The 17,175-nt window shown below is 43.3% G+C and overlaps 2 long non-coding RNA genes across 9 annotated transcripts in view; one reads left to right on the top strand and one right to left on the bottom strand.

Annotated features, from left to right (window-relative positions):
* Positions 1 to 12,215: 12,215 nt before the first annotated feature.
* Positions 12,216 to 17,082, bottom strand: LOC118289770. 6 transcript variants are annotated; one of them, XR_004786237.2, is made up of 4 exons: positions 16,732 to 16,939; positions 15,540 to 15,736; positions 13,762 to 15,097; positions 12,216 to 13,689 (listed from the first exon to the last, which is right to left on the bottom strand). It is a non-coding gene; the product is annotated as an uncharacterized LOC118289770 (long non-coding RNA). The 6 variants fall into 6 exon arrangements; XR_004786239.2 differs by having other exon boundaries at positions 14,022 to 15,097; XR_004786235.2 differs by adding an exon at positions 16,946 to 17,082 and having other exon boundaries at positions 12,218 to 15,097; positions 16,732 to 16,860.
* Positions 17,042 to 17,175, top strand: part of LOC118289772 — a 72,742-nt gene continuing 72,608 nt past the window's right edge. For all 3 annotated transcript variants that reach the window (XR_007030029.1, XR_004786241.2, XR_007030028.1), the window contains exon 1: positions 17,042 to 17,172. This is a non-coding gene — a long non-coding RNA (uncharacterized LOC118289772). The remainder of the gene's footprint in view (positions 17,173 to 17,175) is intronic.

Raw genomic sequence — 17,175 nt, 5'->3', positions numbered from 1 at the left:
GATCCGTGCCGTTATCGGGCGGAATTGTGCAGTCACGCCTGGCTGGAAACAATATCCATCGCTTCTACTCAGAAGTGGGAAAGGGATTAGTTTGTTTTGAGTGCGTCTGTCTCCGAATAATGACTGTATCGATGATTTTATTTGACAGCTGCTGCGGACTGTACAGTCGTCGCTTCGGTAGACACACAACACGGGGGGGGATACATTCACGGCATCGTATGAAGCAGCAACGATCATCGATTGGTTTTCTTTTAAGAAGACATTGGCCGCGGCTCATATTTCCCACCTGACTTCATTCGAGGCTCATTCAGTCAAAAATAATTTCCTCCTGCAACGATGAGGAGCTTGACAACAGAGATTATGTCAGTGTTTGCCACTTCCCTACTGTCCCCACAGCCCACGTTGTACAAGGGAAACACCGGGACTCTTGGCCCTCTCCGAAATCCCTGCATGTGAAGATAACCTCCAGTTCCAGCCGCCTTTTCAGAGAAAGCAGCGGTTTTTTTTTTTATTAATCTTTTTTTTTTTTCAAGCATTCTGTTGTTGTGACTGATGGTGTGTAAGCGAAGGTCTAGGCATGTTGATGAGAGATCAGAGGCTTACTGCCAACGCAAACGCTTCTAATGTATTCTGTATTCTGCACGTGCAACGTCCTACATGACAACAGTAAGACTCAAACCCGACGCTTGTCATCCCACAACGCAGGAGAAATCTCTGTCGCAACCTTTCTGAATGGCAGCAAATTAGAGCGGCTGCAGTCCAGACCAGAGCATAATCTCCTTTGCAGTCGGTGTAAGAAGGAGCACATGAGGAGCTTTTGAGTCACAAAAACAGGAGAAGAAAGGCTCTTTTTGTTGTCCGCTTTGCTTTATGGTTATCTAAGCAGGACTTGCCGTCACCGTTGTCGTCACGTCCCCGTCACGTCCCCGTCACGTCCCCCACCCTGCCTCCAGCCTCCGTCTCCATCTCTATGGAAAGTCTATGGTAAGAGATGGGAAATTCAATTAAAGGGCCAGTTCGACCGGTTTTTGGTTTTTCATTGCCAGAGGTTATTAGATTTGTGCCTCTCACTTTTTCTGTTCCCCCTTCAGCGCAACGGAGGTGAATTGGATTGTTTTTGGGTCACTCAGTATTGATAAATTACATTAAATAAATTTGACCCTCTACCAGTTCTCCTGTGGCTTCCAATGAAATCCATATTAGCGTTCTCTAATCGGGGACGTTTATTGGTTATATTTCTCTCAGTGGCTTCAAAACCGTAGCAAAGAGTTATATGTAATTACTATATACATATCGTATAAACACAATTTACTACATAGTGTTTTCTGATCTCTCGAGTGTCAGTGGTGCAATTTTTCTGTCTAGTACCAGGAACAATGTTCCCATTACGCTGATTAATCCGCAGCAGGATGGAAACATATTTGTGGGTACTCTCCTTTGGTCGTAAGACAGAGTGTTAGGGCCACTTTGACAGAAAAAAATTCTTAGCTTTTAAGAAAAAGTTGGAATATTCTGAACTCCCCCCTGCCCCCCCAAAAAAACAACAACATTGTTATTTATCGTAATGTTACAAGGAAGAAGTTACAATATCGAGAGAATAAATTGTAATTTCCTGAGAGAAAACGTCATAATATTACAAGCATGGCGTCGTAATCATACAAAAAAATAAAGCCCTAATGTAATAATGATTAAAAAGGAGAGAAAAAAATCCAAACACTACGAGAATTGGACATAATTCTAAGCTGCATCACTGAAGAGGGGGAATATCAGGAAATCTGCCCGTCGCCTGCGTTGAAATGAGGAATGTGGGGCATCTTGTTAGGCACGTATTCCTACTGAGCACGTAACAAGATTAGAGTTCGCAAAAAACAAAACACTTAATGTTTTGTCACATCGGCGCCACATTCAAAAGTTTGCGCAAGGAACAGTTTTCTGTTCCAAAGAAAGATCCACGTGGACTAAAGGGCCTCTTTTATGTCGTTGTTGACGAGGGAATGGCTGTGAAATATTACACTCTCCTCCAAATGTCTCACTTTAAATTCTTGTAATATTACGTATTTGTCTTGAATCACTATGAATCTTTTACAATTACGACTGTACTCTTCGTAATATCACGAATTTAATTACATAATCCCCCCCCCCCCCCCCATGGTTCCCGCGGAAAAATGTCCCCGGCAACACGTGACTCCTGCCACTGTCACAACACGGACCTGCTCTCCAGTTTTTTTTATAGATTAAAACTTAATCTGAAATCCATTTATATGTTGCTCTCGGCTGCAGCTGTCGAAAGGCTGCGGAAGACAACATTATATACGACCGGTTCATGCGCCGCGCTCCCTCTTGCCATGCAGCAGTCGGAGCTAATTTCCATTCGAGGAAATCAATCAGCGAGCGGTTGACGGGGGCCGTGACGGACCAACGGACGTGTCCGTCGGCAACAAGTCCACTCGTTGGAATCACAAATACACGCCACATTAACAACCTGAACGTTCTTTTTACATTTTCGCAGCCATTAGCCCGCCCATAACAACTGGAGGAAAAGACTGAATTAATGATCACGGTTGCCAGGCGACGGGCAACCCAGATGCCGTGCAGCAGGTTCTTACAGCCGCAGCATTTCCCCCCTCGCTGCCGACTTCAAACGCAGGGTGAAGGAGCTGCAGCAATTGTGAGGAAATAATGTGGCACGACGGCGTTAATTCTGGGGACGGACTGAGCGGCGGCTGTGCCCAGGTGGAGGGTCGAAGACCTTTTCCATTTCATTTGCAAACACCCCCAGAGGACGTTCGGGGAAGATTTATTCTAGTTCCTGTCCAGTTGCTCCTCGGAACAACTGAGCTTCTTTTCAAAATCAGTTGTGACATTTGGTCACTTGTGTCGTCGTGCTGTTGGAGTCATTCACAAATGAATGAAGGCTCTGTCTGTCAGCTGTAGTCGGAGAGCCGGAGGGCAGAGAGACAGATCGGTTTTTTTCCTGACTTCCCAAACCACTGAGTCACAACAGTCTGTTTTTGTATTTCTGCCCGAGCTGGAGTGAGTCAAACCATTTCCCCTCGGCCTGAAACTCATCAGCAGGATGCCTCCTAAGTGATTTGAATTATGACTAAATTGTCGTTTTGAGCAGACATAGTAAATTGTACATAATGAATACTGATGGTTCCCCAGAACAATACACAGACATCCTTATTAAAGTCAACCGAAAAAACAAACCGACTGACTGGCACTTCAGATTCAAGAGCTCTGTCCTGTTGGTCCGTGTGTGTGTGTGTGTGTGTGTGTGTGTGTGTGTGTGTGTGTGTGTGTGTGTGTGTGTGTGTGTGTGTGTGTGTGTGTGTGTGTGTGTGTGTGTGTGTGTGTGTGTGTGTGTGTGTGTGTGTGTGTGTGTGTGTGTGTGTGTGTGTGTGTGTGTGTGTGTGTGTGTGTGCGCGCAGCAGGTGCGATCACGGTCCGTGTCATGTCGCCTCGACTCTGGCTGAGATTGAATTATTTGACCATTTTTCATGTCAGATTCAGATTTGTGTTTGTTTTTCCGCGTGGACGTCGTCTCAGAGCTCAGCTGCCTCTCGCCTTTACTCAGTCAGGTAGTTTTTTAATGGAGTAAAGTAAAAGCCCTCTGCACTCCTTCTCCGACAGACAGTTAATATTGCCCGAGGTGAGGGAGGTGGCAAAGCTGATCAACATTGCAAATGCCCAGTTTTAATCCCATTCCAATAAAAACATGAATGCAGTTCTTTATTATTTAGAAAAACATTTGATTTTAGTTTTGAATTATGCACTGATTTGATTCCTGAATCTCAACCATGACGAGTCCATGCTCCTAATAAAGGAATAGGTTATATTCATTATAATATAACACAACATGTTCCTTATAAATAGACCGTATCTGTCTCTTTTACGAGAACATCCTCGACAGTCAGTAAAGAGGCGTGGGGGGCGGTGGGGAAGAGGAGTGAGAGTGAGAGAGACAGTTCACCTGCTGCTGGTGAGGAGTACAGCTTCAAACAGGACCCGTGCAGGGTCTTCGTGTCAGACGTCGATTTCAAGGAATGGATGACGGGCGAAAAAAATACAGCTCCTGAAGTCCACGGGAGGTCTGGAGGCCTCGCTGCAAGACACACCTGCCAGCTTCAGGAAATGAATTCATTGATTACAGGACGGCGAGGAGATCAATAATCATTAGTGTCAGCGGACTGACGCCAGGGGTCGCTGACCTTCGATCTGAATTCATCACTGCCACGCTGCGGTTTCCTGTCAGTCAACAACAGTGGTTGGGATTAAAAAAGGGCCACTTGCTTCTGACCCCGGCAGGGTCCCGCGGGAGAATTCTACTGATGCTTTGTTCAAATCCACAGAAAGAAGAGGAAAAAGGGAATGGAGCTTTAGGATGGCGGGTCTCACCTTTGCAAAAGAGGTGATGCACAGCATGCGCCCCTGTCAAGCACAAAGTGGAATAACGGGATTTTAGCACCAGTACGGCCACAGCCTTAGATACATGTTTCACTATCACAAACCCCTGAATGGAGCGAGGAGCCACGCTGACGTGTACAAAAGGAGACGACTAGAGGCGGAAGGAACAGTTCCGGTCCTTGACCAGACGCTCCTGCTGTTGTTTTTTTACATTTTTTTTCCAATTTCCCTCCCCTGTCCAGAATGGAACCAGGCCGGGCCTTATTCACCTTATGTGTGGACGTGGTCGTCTTCCAAGCAATAGGATGCGTGGTTTGTTTGAAACACTTCCCCTCTGAGTTCCAGCGTGAGGCTGATCATCCATCTTATTTCAGTGCTTTTGCTGCATTCATAAAGTGCTTCAGATGAGCTCAAAACAAGCCCCCACAAATTCCACAAACGTGCCTGTGTGCGATTCACGCTCGCTGCACTTTTGCCTCTCGTCTCATTTGAATGGGACGCGGGAGGCTCAATATTTTTTCACCCTCTCATTATTTGCCAGCCCAGACAGCTGACATTCGGCGTAGAACACGACTGTAATTCCCAACTCCGCTCAGAGCCGGTTCCTCAGACGAGGCACTGATCCACTGTGACATTTCATTTTCCTAAATTTGTCTACTTGAGCTGAGCCGGGCTTTTTTTTTCTCTCTCTAAATTCAATTTTGACCTGACCTTTATTTTAAACAGGTTCCCTGTCACAGTGTTTCGGAGAAGACTTTTATTCCCCCTGTAGGGGAAAGAACAAACAGGACATACGGATGATTAAGGTAAGAAAGAAAGAAAGAAGAAAAAAATACTACACTCAAGTCCATAAAATGACTTATAATGTCTTAATCTTTGAGGATAAGCTTTTTATTTCGAGTTAAAAAGGCAGCTGCACACATAGCTGTAGGCAAAAACGAATTAAACCAGCGTCTGTTCTGCCAGTAGGGGGCAGTAGTGCCACATAGGAAACACTTTTGTGACCTTTCGGTCACTTTCCTTGGGTTGGCAGCATCTGGAGTCATCACAGACGTGTCCCACAGGTTCCGCATCCTCTCGTATGCTGATTTACTGAGCCACGATTCACAGTAACAAATGGGTTTTAATATTGTAATCTGGATCAGATTGGAAAAAGGAAAGCAGTAATATTCCCAAATCATTTTTACCGGAGCGAGAGAGCGACGCGTGGCAGTGACGTCTGACAGGCCGTCCCATCCCCGCAGGCCCTCGCCCTAATTCCTGGCAATTAAACTGGCTTCGCAGAGCGGCTTTCATGCACGAGACCCGGTCTCCGGGTGCCTGGTGTCTTCATGACAGCGGCCGTCAAAGCTTCAGCGATGTTGGAGGATTCAAGGGCAGATTCTAGGGGAGGAATGTGAGCAGCGGTGGCGGCCCGACGGAAGGGTCAGTGCTGACAGGTCGATCCATCGATCTCTCTCTCTTTATTTTTTTTTTTTACAGCCAGGTGATCGTGATGGATGCGTGTGTGCAGGCGGAGGCCCAGTTCAGCCTCTTTTCACTCAACATGGAAATATTCACAGTTTGGGATGGATGACGTAGCCACATCTGGAAAGAGCTGGAAAAGATCAATTCATTCAGATGTGGTTTCGAGTCTGAAATACAAAATTTGGACAAAATATTTTTCTTTACTTTGGTTTTGTGCTACCAATATTCCCAGGTACAGTGGAAGATATATGAGCACCGGTAGGAAAGAGAACATCTGCAGACTTTTTGGTGACAACTTTGTGAAATGCAAGCATCACATTTTTGTTTGGATGCAAGAAAGTCTGCATGATGACTCTGAATTTTCTCTGGGTCTCATTTCAACTTTTCTTTCAGACAGCAAAGTCTTATGACCATCCCCGTTGGCAGTCAGCTGGATGCAAATGTGCAAGACCATCGTCCCAGACTCCATCAACTTTGACCTTATTTCTTCTGAAATAGTTTAAATTGCATTCGCATTTTGATCAGTCACGTCAAAGGCGGGGGGCTTATTAGCAAAAGGTCTCTGGCTCTCTGCTCAGCAATCAGTTCCATTTTACATTGATGTGAGCCCACCAGCCCTCAACAGATCAGTACGGAGTTCCGCTCTCAGCTGAATCATTAACGTTCGGAGAGGAGAGGAGAATAAAAGGAGAAGCAAAGGACAGAACATTAACAGAAAATAGTTGAAAGGTATATCTGCCCAATGTACTTCAACTAAAAAAAAGTTTCTTCTTTTCTGAAAACATAAAAGATTCAATCTGTTGCTCAACTTATAGTCATGATCAGTTTTCTGAACACACACACACACACACACACACACACACACACACACACACACACAGACACGTCTATGTACGGCATGTGAAAAAAAGTGCAATATGATTAAACAATTCATTATCGATTAATACCCTTGATTGTCCTTCTTCGCAAAGTCCTCAATCAATCCACCAGTTACGAAACCCCAAATATTTCCTCGTGATATCTATTTGTGTGTCTCCTCGGCGCTATAATACACAACTGAGGTAATTTAACCAATTCAATCAAAGCAAATTCTATTACATTGACATCAATCAAAGCCGGTGATGGGGTAAGAGAGAAATAGGCTGCGGTGACAACAATCGCAACTAATTCAGCAGTCTCAAAAAAAAGTAAACAGCATAAAAGGAAGCTCCGCTCGTCTATTACACACAATAGATACGGAGACTGATTTGACTGTCTCCTGGTTTCCTGCAGAAGAACAGAAAAACACAGATTGACGTCCCCTGTTTCCTGGTTCTACAGAGGGGCCGATATTCCTCGGCCCAGGTCCAGTGGGAACGGGTATGACAGGTCTAATAGTCCTTGGTATATTACAGGTTTGTGGAGGGGCTCTTGTTCAAAAAATGATGCTGCTGAAAGGATTTTATCATCAGAATTTAATTAGAATTTTTGGGCCTTTGTTTGGGTTTGACAGGAGAACTTTCAGGCCCATTTTAGAATCAAAATGCTATATTTATATGGAATTAGAATCCCTGCAATAATACAGCTCCAATTCTTTTTTTTTTTTTTTACAAAAATCACTTTTAATTATGCCAGACCAATGACTTAATTATGCCAGACCAATGGTTGGAGTTCTACCTCCATCTGCTGGACAAAACACGATAGAGCACTTCATTGACATTGTGCAGTGAGGCAGTTTGAATGTGGACTGACAGCTGAATATTGGCTTTTAAATTGCTCTTTACATGTGTGTTCACCAAAGTGACAACAAGCAGGATATTTGACACTTTTTGATTTGATGATACGCCAAAGTGCTTAGGGCCAAATGTGATGAGGAGAATCCTCTGGGTCACTGAACGAGTGCTGGGAAAAAGGGGCAAACGTGGATGACGATAATGAAATATTACAATGTGTTCTTCGGCATGCACTGGCTGCTGATTTATGCCTTTTGCTGCATGAGCCGCATACGGAAGATTTACCGCCACGTTGCCTCAGGGAGAAGTTCTGTTTTAAGAAAATGCGTTGTCCTGGGTCGGCGAGCAAGATGGACATTTGAAACTAGCACAGACACAAAAAGGTGTCACCCCGGTGCCAGAAACACCTCCTGGGTGCCAAATACAGTTTTATTTAGAAAGGGAGCCCTTTAAAAAAAAAAAAAAAAAAAAGTTCAGTTAGTTCAATGGCAGAAATATGAACCCTTCAATTCATAAGGCTGCTTTATTTTAGCATGATAATCATTATTCTGAGAGCACATGTTTAAAATAATGTAAAATAATAATCATTAGCGTTAATATTCTATCCATTATAAGAAACCACTTCTGGCCAAGGGAGCCAGAGAAAGCCTGACTCGTTTTTCGCATAACTACAAGATAATACTGCAAATTTTACGTAAAAACCCGGGAGCCTGCAGGAGCATTATGCATCCTCAACAGCAGACAGCTCAGCAGGACGTCCCAGTTACGGATGCTCCTCAAAGTGGAGAGGTCTTTTGTGTGGATGTTCAGAGGGGGTACTCCCGATTTTATGGCGCTTCCCTTCTGCGTCTTCTGTTTCTCCATGTCCCTGCAGCTCCAAATCCTCCACTCTCGTTCCCTTGCCCCCTTGTCATTTTAAAGGGGCGACTTTCTGGCTTACCAGCTAAACTCTGTTCCTTTGCAGTGTGTTTCGTCTTGTTTTTTTTCTTTTCCATCCAGTCACTCCTCTCCGCCACATTCCAACTTTACTGTGCCTCTTATAAAAACATGCACAATGGCTCTCAGAGGCTCATTCTTGCGCGAGCGCTGTTGCTACCAAGGAACAATTTTATCGGCTGGAAGAAAAAAGCAGAAGATGGGCGACAGTGAGGTTGTTGCCGGCGGCAGTATCCCACAGTTATATGGGACGTTTAATCAAAGTTGCATACGAGATGCCTCGTGAAACCGCTCCCTCCATGTTAGTGGACGGGACGTGGGCCACACTAAGAAGTACATGTTAAATACATTAACGATGTTCCTGTATTGGCGGGGCCTTGATACCGTGACACAACTTCATCACCACTCGCACGCAGACTATCTGGGATATTTGGGATTTATTTTTGTACCATTGCAAGAAGCAAATACATCTGAGTGAGTTTTGTTGTACGAGAGAAAGGAGCACGAGTCACCTGATGCCGGACAACCGGGTACTTTGCAGCCGTCCGATTTGTGTCATTGATTGAGTCAGCATGTCAGCGACTCGCAGCGTATTTGATTTTGATCAATGGAACTTTGTTTTGTGCCTTGTGTGGTTTAGGAAAAGTAATTCACATAGTAGTTTTTTCTCTGCGTCAAGTTGGACGAAGTACGAGCAGCCTCTCGACCGTTTCCATCCGTCGATTGTGTCGATGCATTCGGCCGAGCCGAGCTCACGTGAGGGGGAACTACTCTTCTTTTTTGCCGAGTGATGGTGACCTCAGGGAAGAGCAGAGGGATTACTCTTGTCTGTGCTTTTCTTAGCTGGAGCCTTGTCTCGCACGGCCACTAACAAACCGAGGGCTTCCCGAGCGAAAGTGGTTCCCTCTGCAGACCGACGAGAGCTCTTGTCCTAATTAGCGGGAATGAGTTATGGCTGGAAAAGCTGAGCTCAGGCAGGCAGGCAGGCAGGCAGGGTGAGACGGAGCAGCCGAAGCAGCCACAGTTGCAGCGCTTTTTAACACTGTGGCCGCCGACCTGCCAACCAGCAGGGCTCCGCTCCTGATCCAAAGCAGCAGAGCTCAGATTCCGACACGGGACAAGGAGAGAGTCCCCACGCCACTTGGAGAATCTTGCCTGGGAACATATAGGGTTATGATCTAACTAACGGGCCGCTCCCGTGAGAAAGGCGAAAAGCTGATGGGTTCAATGCAGGGTCGAGTGTACCACGGGGATCTCCCTCCAAACCCTCCGGCAGTTGGTCCAGGAAGCTGAAGTCTGGAGATGATGCAAGAGCCACAAAACAACAAAGACTCATTTGTACCACTGTGCCACACGGTGCCTCGCGGTGCCCTTCATATGCGCCGGGCTCTCGGTGAGATTAGGTTTCAGGAAAAATACCGTGCAGTGCAGAAACCGCTTCAATATGTATCCTCAAGGTCACCGAGTTTTTCTGGACGGCCTTCAAAAACAGGGGATTGGGGGGGGGGGGGGACACGCATTAGGTGACATTAGCCACATCACCAAGAGAGGTCTGGGACGTGGCATTGGGACATTTCTGACAAAAGGGCAACCCATGTGGTGCAGCCGGGGCCAAGATGCTTGAGCCGACGGTGGGATATCATCACCAGCTGCTTGGCAACCAATCAGGCCAAATTTGGACTGAACTGATATTCCTGGTTTGGTTTGGTTCCCTTTACCAGGCAGACATACCTGTTCAGTTCAGATATATAGGGATGAGGACTAAATGGACCTCCCCTGCCCTACATGAAATTGCCATGATACTGTTGTATACTAAGTATCGATGATGTGAAAAGACACTACAATACGCTGACTAAGCTTACTGAATAGATTTCTTGAGTACATTTTTCCTCAAGAACACAGGCGACATGTTTTTTTCTTCTTCATGGCATTAACTGATTTCTTCACCCCGGGCAGCGGAAAGAGCTAATGTGTTAGCAAACAGTTGCCCATTATCACATCCAATAAACAGGGAGCAATGTTAGCAAATATTTATAATCATGGTTCTGACCAAACAATAAATTTGAGTCCATCCTTCACGCTCCTTTTAGCTCCATTTTTGGTCTCCACCGGACATATCTCACTCGTTAGCTTCTAAATGCTAAAGTATGTTCAATATATAGTTGATAACTTTAAGGTTTTGATGAGTTTTGTTGTTGTTGTTGTTGTTGTAAAATAAAAAATAAAACTATTTGCTGTGTTAATGAGAGCGGAGGGAATGAACCAAAACAGCTAATATGCTGTAAATCAGAATAGCGAGCTACACGATGCTAAAAAAGCTCTGTTGAGCCGAGTAACTGCAGCATCAGGTTAAGGCAATGCACGAGTAGTGATTTGATGTAATGTTCATATACAAGTAGATATAAGAGCAGATTTAAAGTCCCATGGACGCGCTGCACGAGGAACTGTTTGACCACCTGCATCTGACCCCCTTATGTCTGAAATGAAACCCTGTGGCTCCAACCGTCAGCAACGGATAATTATTCTCACAACCAGATGCAAAGTACATGAACTGGAGGCACACCTGGTGAATAAACACCATCCTTATTGTTCGAGCCAACATCGGTGATAAAACTCAAGTCCACCCTCTTCGCGAGAGGTTAGCAGGTGCTGACCCTGAATGAATAACTCACCTCTCAGGTTGTGTGTGTCCGCTCAGTGCGTGTGTGTGTGTGTGTGTGTCCAGCTATGTCTTTGAGGATGTGCACTGAACAATTCACCATCAGGACTCCCTGTAGAGTGGATTGCATTATGGAGATTAATCTTCTTTTATAACGTTCATATGATGTAAAGACTTCGCCAATGGAATCTCATTTTTATGTGGATTCTTTCACTGTAATATTTGTTTTGTTGTTTGCTCATCACCATAGGTATTGTTTTTCTTGGAAATAGAATATTAGGGGTTCAGTGGCTGGTGCGCTTCAATATGCACAAAAAAACCCAAATAATCTAACAGAAGAAACAAAAAGTGTATTAACATTGTTGGGCTCTATAACTGGTTGTAATCCTGATCTGATTAAGACAATTTGGGGCAATTACGTAGGAATTCAGTACTTGTGTAAATGGATAAAGACTGAATTGTCATCGTGCATGTAAGCATATTCACTGTGATATTTGATTTATGGTTATGATTATTTTGGTCTTTTGACCAGGTGTTCCATCTAAAAATAAAAATAAATAAAAATACAGCCTGAATACACTAAATCCTTTTTTTCCACAGTGGCCATCCTGTGACCAACTCTCAACATTAAAAACATCTTACCAATTGCACTTTCTCATGTTTTTTCTCATTTCTTTTCCATTCATTTGCAGGTATGTTATGTCTGTTAATGTTGTGATCTTAATGCGTCACTTACATTCTTTCTGTGGATTGGTAAAGGGCAGTGGGATTGCACATTGGAAGCGGACAGTGATGTGTTTTTTTCCGATGCAAAAAACGTGCAGTACGTCCAGGAAACGTCTGGCTGCGGCCGCAGTAACAACACGAAGCGGCTCGTGGCCTCTGCCCTGTGTGCGGGGTCTCGACTCTTCAAAACGGCCGAGACCTCATGCACAGGGTCCCGCTGTGATGTGCAATGTCAAACTCTGCTCCAATTGCAAAAAAAACAGGTCTACAGCAGGAAGGCGGTACTGGCCGTAATGAAACTGTCCTACTCTGTGTGTGTTTCTGGCTGCAGGACAAAAGCACATGAATTCTGCTTTTATTAGCTGAATATTAGTTCAACAAACTGGGTTTAGTCTATTTAAACTCTTATCACATAGTTTATTTTAGGAAGAGAAAAGTCATTGTTCAAAACAACTTCATCGGCAGCAGTCAAAGGACAGAATATCCAAGTCGGCCCCCCTTGAGATCCACACGGGCGGCCAGGGAGCCTGACCTCAGCGGTCAGCGATGGGAGCATCATCCACGAGACGCCTTTCATCTCTGAGGGTTATGAACCCGGCAGACAGACGTTATTAGGCAGCTTGCGGAGTGACCCCATGCTTCCATTCATCAGCTGTTGATTAGCCACATGCACCCTGCAGGACTGGGGAGTCGTAATGACGGGCAGTCGTCTCCTGGCAGACTCCCATCAGTGAGCTCCGGCATGTCGAGATGGACAAAGACTTTTTATCACAACCGATGCCGACTGAATGGATGCCGCTTGTGGAGAGGACAAGTATGCGACTAATGAATACTCTGGTCTTCATTTGTGATTTTTGTTGTTTTTCTTTTCAAACAGGACAGAACAGCATATTTAGAAGCAACACGTGGCAAAAGTAAATGCTGAGAGACAGAACATGTGGAATAGAAACGATCGAGCAGTAGACAACACTGAGAGAAAATTCAAGGTAATAGAAAATAAACAAATGAGTTGGAAGACAGAGCAAGTGGAGAAAACACTTACATGTCACAGATCTAGAGGATGACTTTGAGTCAATAAGTAATGATGACATTAGGTCCTTTAAGAATATCTATTCTATTTTTCAACTTTTTTCTGTATTGTATTATAATTGTTTTATTTAATTAAATTCTACAGTTTCCTAGCTCTGTCAAGTGTCCTTGGGTACATTGTAAGGCCCTATTTAAATCCAAGTTATTATTATCATATCGACAAATAACAAATAAAACAAATTTAAGATGCCAAATTATAGGTTAAAATTTTAAGATTTGTTGTTTTGTTAAGAATGCAGCTTACATTAGCGCTACAGAGAATTTGGCAGAGAGAAATCACATTAAATTGTTTATATGTATCCTTGAACAATATTTGAGGTCCACTGTTTAATTCTGTATGAAAATCTGAAGATTTCTCAAAAGATTGCAACCCCCTTACAGTCAGTAATGTCAGGAAAAACTGCAGCGAACTCAGCTTGCAGGGAAATAGTTCACTTGCCCCAATAAACTTTTTTATATATCTATATATATATATATATTCATATCCAAGTTCTCTTTGCATTCCAGCCCCGCAAGAGCTGTGACATACAGTATAATATCAAGCATGTATTGAAGCAGTCCAGGGGAGCAGCCTGATGCCATTATCGATTCCTCCCATGTCTTTGTCAATAAGCTCTTTTCTTTGAGGGGCTTGGATCAGAGGTTAATAAGCAGGATTCATGGTCATCTGTAACCTGAGCGAGAGGCAGATTCCTGCGACAGAGGGGACATGTTAAATTATGATTGAGCAAACCAGTGAAACCGCATCTGTAACATCAGACGCACCATACATTTCCAATCAGATCACGTAGCTGGACTCAAGGTCTTTTGCGATTCTCTTGGGATATGACATCGGCTCCTGCTTCCTTCGGTAGACGTTGTTACTGTTTTTCAAAATGAAAACTAAAACCAGTTGTAAACCTTTTCCACGCATCACTGTGTAACTGTGAAAAAGTATTTTAAATGAATACTATATCTCCAGCTGAAACCCTCTCCCTGTCCTCTTTTCAACACATCATCCTGTACTCTGTTGGTTAAACACGCACTGTATCAGAAGGAGTGTTGGTGCGCAGTGCCACCACCCTCTTGTTACGGCCACATCGAGCAAGAGGGCAAAATCTGTAAAATAAGGGTAAAGACACAGAGACGACTGAGTGACTGCTGGTTTTGGGTGGTGCGCCGCTAGAGCCACGCTTCTATTTTGGAAAACTTGGCTGTGCCCAGATGGGAACTTCTCTGGCACCGAAAAAAGTATCCGACAGAAAAGTGAAAAGGAGGGAACAATGGCGGGGACAGATGATGTCGGTCTCAAGTTTTCATCGTTGTCTTGGCTGCATTAGCCATATATGGTCACAAAGTAATGATAAACTCAGGATCAGCTCAGACAAACTCCTCACACAAGGTTCTGTCCTGAGTGGTACCTCCATACCTATTGCAGTTTCTCTTTGTTCAGTTGAGTCCATGCATCATCATACATCAATATGTCTACAAGTGTCTAAACACACTGAAATAGCTGTGACGCAATGTGTTATTGTCCATGAGTAAATAAATTTGTAGAATGCAGTGAAAAATAAAAATACAAATGTCAACATAGTAGAATCAAGAGTTTAGGAATCAAAAGGATCGATTGACAAGTACTAGAAAGTACTAAAAGTTCGGAACTTTTCCTGCCAGTGACCGTGACTGATGCATTACAGCAGCGGGCAGTTGATGCTCCTCGAAAGCTACAGTTCAACTGTATGAATTCATCTGATATAAAAGAGGTATTTGTAGAAACACATGCCTGAAGGAGTTTAAAAGTTGAATAACCTCAAGCATTATGGGAGAGCGAAAAAAAGTCACGTGTGGCATAAACACAACCCAGCGGTCAATGTGAGTCACGTTTGAATTTTATAAACTGCACCATGACAAGAGCTGCCCTTTGGGAATTTCCTATAAACAAGTAGAAACCTTGTTGATGTTTTCTTTTTGCCGACTGCATTTCTTTTTTTTAGTAGTGTGGTTATGAAGTCACAGTTCCCCACTGGGTGTATGGGTTGTGTGGGGAGGCCACGGCCTGGCAGCAAGCAGTTAACAGCCCTGACTCCATGCTGACCATAATGATGGATCTGATGTTGAAGCCCTCATAGGAACACAACAAAACAAGAATTTAGGGAGAAAACACTCAATTACCTCATTTTGCAAAACAATATTCGCTCTCCATTGCACCAAATAGCTTGAAAGATACAAAAGAAGTTAGTCAAAGATTCACAATTTTGACATTTCACACAAAAAGTAATTTTAATGGGACGTGCGATGTTTTGTAAATTTGAAAATTGCATGGTCGCTCTCCTCTGATAGAACCATTGTCAGTATCTACTTGTTGACTGACGGATAATAAATGACATTGGATTTTGATTGATCATTCCAGAGTTGTATTTTTACCAGCCATTACATCACTGATGCGTAGATAATAACATATTGGTTTGATATAGCCATCATGGAAAATTTTATTCATGGAGAAAGCAGTTGATGGAGAAGAAGGGGGGGGGGGGGAATCTGTCATACGCTCTTAACGCTCTCACCTGTCTTTCCTGTATTGCATCTTACACCAGTAATCTCAGTTCTGGTCAAGTGCAAATGGAATTGCTGCTGAAAAGACAGTAAGACTCCAGCCGGTGAAAATGAATTGATTTTCTCTGTCATATTCTTGGAGGAGCTAACCGAAGACAGCATCTGCTCAGAATCACTCGCCTGTCAATGAAAACTCCCGCTCGAGGCACTGGATGGACAAAGAGAGGGGAAAAAAATAAGAGGGCTTGATGATGTGCAACAAAAGCTATTTTAAATCCGAGGCAGATTACAGGTCACACCAGTGTCATGGTGTGTATGCGTCAGGTGCTCCAGGCAAATACTGCATCCTATTATGGTTGTTTTCCAAATAGCACATTTTATCCCTCTTACAACATTCATTAGGGGTTTTTCTTTCGATACAACAATCATTATATCTCAGATTTCAGTCTTTTTTGTTCATTTATGGAGCAAAAAGGTGAGATAGTTCAGGTGGATAACTCTAGTTTGTAGATTTACAGGTAAAATAGTCTACTCCGGAAGTATCAGGGCAATATTTAAGAGAAGAAAAAAATCTGAGATTTTCGAGAATAGGGTCATAATTTTGAGTTGTTTTTTAATCAGGAAATAGTCATACATAGTAATTGTGGGAGCCAAGTTACATTTCCATATGTTTAGTTTAAATAAGTGCAGTTCATACCTTAGTTTAGTACTTTATGTTAACTGGAGATTAAGAATGTAATTTCATTCAATAATGTCATGGTAATTTGATAAACGGACAGCTATTAATAAATTAGTTTTAATTTGGTTGAAGAACAATATATGTTAATGGCAACAATTTTTACATTTCTGTTTAAATAGGTAAGCATGTCACTGTAGCAATCTGCATGGCTTTGAAGTTTATTCATTCGTTGCTTTGAAGTTATTCGTTCCATCAGACATCTTTTTTTTTACACCGGAGTCCTGTGGAAGTTTTTCCTTTTACAATTCCTGTACATAAGTATATATATACATATATATATATATGTGTATATATATATATATGTGTGTGTATATATATATATATATGTATATATATATATATATATATATATGTGTGTGTATATATATGTGTATATATATATATATATTTATATATATATATATATTCAAGACCCTTAAGCTTTAAAACAAGTCAGTAAGACACAGTTTTGACAACACACTCACCTGGCTAACGTTAGTTAGCTAGCTAGAGCTAGCTGGAGCTAGCTAACAACAGCTGTCCTCCAGCTGACAAGGTGGACAGTAGAAGTGATAAGCCTGCTCAGTATTAAGCCTGCCTCCATCAGCCTCTGTCTGAAATCAAAAACCCATCCCGCCCATGAAATAACAAAGAAAATGGAGCAGTAAATAAGAGCATTGTTGTCATGGTGAACTGTACCTGCTTGCTGCGCTTGAATGGAGCTCGAATCGAGCACGTTCGCTAAGGGGGCGGGGCTTAGCGAACGTCGGTTGCAGTTAGCGTTTCCTGCGCACCTGTTGCGTTTTTTTCAAACAATTAGCATCATAACTGTCGTGTTCAAACGGCATTTTAATACACTTCCTGTCCTGCTGTCCACTTGTGCTGAGTGATGTATCCTCTCTGCCAGGACGCTCCATGTCAACAAGGTA

The sequence above is a fragment of the Scophthalmus maximus genome, chromosome 18 (assembly GCF_022379125.1).
Source record: "Scophthalmus maximus strain ysfricsl-2021 chromosome 18, ASM2237912v1, whole genome shotgun sequence".
NCBI lineage: Eukaryota > Metazoa > Chordata > Actinopteri > Pleuronectiformes > Scophthalmidae > Scophthalmus > Scophthalmus maximus.
The sequence above is the reverse complement of the archived record's forward strand: the minus strand, read 5'-3'. Positions and strand labels throughout refer to the sequence as shown.